Genomic DNA, 2892 nt, shown 5'->3' with positions numbered 1-2892 from the left:
AGAATTAAATTAGACTCTTTTCAGAAACTTCACAAGCAAGAAGAAACTGGAGTAAAATATTTAAAACATTATGAGAAAAAAATACCACCTATGTAGAATTCTGTATGGAGAAAAACATTCCTTCAAAAGCAAAGAAAAATACAGGCTTTCTCAGACAAAAAAAAAAAAAAAAGAAATTTATCATCAGTGTACCTGCCTTGAAAGATCTGTTAGAACAAATTCCTCACAAAGAAGAAAAATGATAAAGAAAAGTAGAGCTTTAGAGAAGAAATAAAGTTAAAATAAAATTTGTTTTTATTATTCTTAATCTGACAGATGAGAGTTTGTTTAAAATACTAACAGCAACAATGTATTTGGTAATTACAGTTTATGGATAAGTGATATGTATGGCAGCAATGTTACAAAAGACAGGTAGGGAAGAACTGGGAATGTTTACATCAGGTACTTGTAAAACCAGTGAAGGAGTGTAGGGTTACTCACAAGAAGACTTGGGTTAGTTGTAAATGTATACTGCAAACTCAAAGGCAATCACTAAAACTGTTAAAGAAAAACCCAACACCAAACTGTAATTGATATGCTAGAGGAGAGAAAAAATGGAATCAGGTAAAAATGCTTAATAAAAACAGAGAAGGTAGAAAAAGAATGGAAGGATGGGAAAGAAAGAACAAGTAAACAGTAAAAAGGTAGATATTAACCCAACTAAATCAATAATCACATTAAGCATTAATGGTCTACATATAACAATTGTAAGACACATACTGTCATAGTGGATAAAAATAACACCTAATACCTATTCTCAAAAAGAAACTCACATTAAATATACAGAAACAGATACATTAAAAAGAAAGGCATGAAGAAAGATAAAGATATACCATGCTAACAATAATAAAAAGAAAGCTCACATGGCTATATTAACTTCAGACAAAGCTGACTTCCTCGCGTGAAAATCTCAGTGATAGAGGGGAATTGCATAATGATTAAATGATCAATTCACCACAAAGACAGACAAGGCAATCCTTGGTGTGTGTGTGCATAAAAACATAGTGGCAAAATAATGAGGCAAAACTGATAAAACTGCAAGGAGAAATACATGACCAACTAGTATAGTTGGAGACTTCAACACCCCTCTGTCAGTATTAGGAGATGGAGCCGGCAGAAATCAGGAAGGACACAGTCGAAATGAACAAAACCATCACACAATGAGACTTAACTGAAAAACAAAATACTTCAACCAGCAACAGAATATACATTCTTCTCAAATTCGCATGGAACTTTCACCAAGACAGCCCACATTCTGGAACATAAAACATACCTTAACAAATTTGAAAGCAGAGAAGTAATACAAAATATGCTCCCAGACTACCATGGCATCAACCTAGAAATCTGTTAACAGAAACATAACTTGAAAACCTACAAATATTTAGAGATTGAACAACATACTTCTAAATGGATCAAGGAATTCTCAAGAGATATTAAAAATTATCTTGAATTAAATGAAAATAGATGTTACCAAAATTTGGGGAATGTAGCAAAAGACTAGAGAAAAATTTATTCTATTGAACACATATACTACAAAAAAAGAAATATTTGTAATGAATAATTTGCATCTACCTTAGAACATTAAAAGTAGAGGAGCCAATTAAACCCAAAGTAAGCACGAGACAATAAATAACAAAGAGAAGAAATGAATAAAATTGTGGGAAATTAATAGAGAAAATTAAAAAAAAGCAAAACCTGATCTTGTGAAAAGAACAATAAAATTGACAAATGTCAAGGTAACTGAGAAAATAAAAACAAAAATTATTACCTTTGTTTTTTTTTTTTTTTTTAAGTCAAGGTGTTACTCTGTCACCCAGGCTGGAGTGCAGTTGTATGATCATAGCTCACTGCAACCTTGAATCCTGGGCTCAAGTGACCCTCCTGCCTCAATTTCCTGAGTAGCTGGGACTACAAATGCATGCCACCACGCCCGGCTAACAAAAATTATTATTAAGACAAATGAAAAGGGGGAAATGAAAATACATAAACATCTGACAAAATGCAATATCCACATATGATAGCAAAGGAGGAAGACAGAGAAACTTCCTCTTCTTTAGAATCAACTTCTACAAGAAATCTGCAGTTAACATCGTAACCGAATGGTGAGAAACTAGATGCTTTCCTGGTAACACGAGGAACAAGGCAGGGAAATACCCTCTCACCATTTCTATTTAACATTGTATTGGAAATCCTAGCTAATGTCACAGCACAAGAAAAGGAAATACAAACTATATAGATTGGGAAGAAAGAAATAAAACTGTCTTTGTTGCATATGACGATTGTCTACATAGAAAATCTCAAAACATCCGCAATGAGAAAGAAAACTCCAGGAACTGCTAAGAGATTATAGCAAGGTTGAAATATACAAAGTTAATGTACAAAAGTCAATTAAATTTTTTAATAAAAATAAAAAAATTTATTATAAGGATATAAAGATAGCTGGACAGCACAAATTTAACCTTTCAAAACATTGTTGTCATGTGCATTGGTGACTGTATTACAGTATCCTTTGAAAAATGAAAGTCTCCATTGCAAATGGTAGATCACTCTGATAATCTTGGCACTTTGGGAGGCTGAGGCCAGATGATCTCTTGAGGCCAGGAGTAGTATACCAGCCTGGGCAACAGGGAGATCCTGTCTGTACACACAAAAAATTTATCAGGTCTCAGTGGTATGCCTGCAGTCCTAGTTCAGGAGGCTGAGGTGGGAGGATTGCTTGAGCCCAGGAGGTGGAGGCTGCAGTGTGCAGTGAGCTATGATCATGCCACCCAGACAACACAGGCAGACCAGGTCTCCAAAAAAACAAGTCTCAAAATTTAACTTCCCTTGCTGTAGAACCAAAAGTGCCATATT

Source organism: Propithecus coquereli, unplaced genomic scaffold (genome assembly GCF_000956105.1).
Source record: "Propithecus coquereli isolate 6110/MARCELLA unplaced genomic scaffold, Pcoq_1.0 Scaffold438, whole genome shotgun sequence".
Classification (NCBI taxonomy): domain Eukaryota; kingdom Metazoa; phylum Chordata; class Mammalia; order Primates; family Indriidae; genus Propithecus; species Propithecus coquereli.
The sequence above is the reverse complement of the archived record's forward strand: the minus strand, read 5'-3'. Positions refer to the sequence as shown.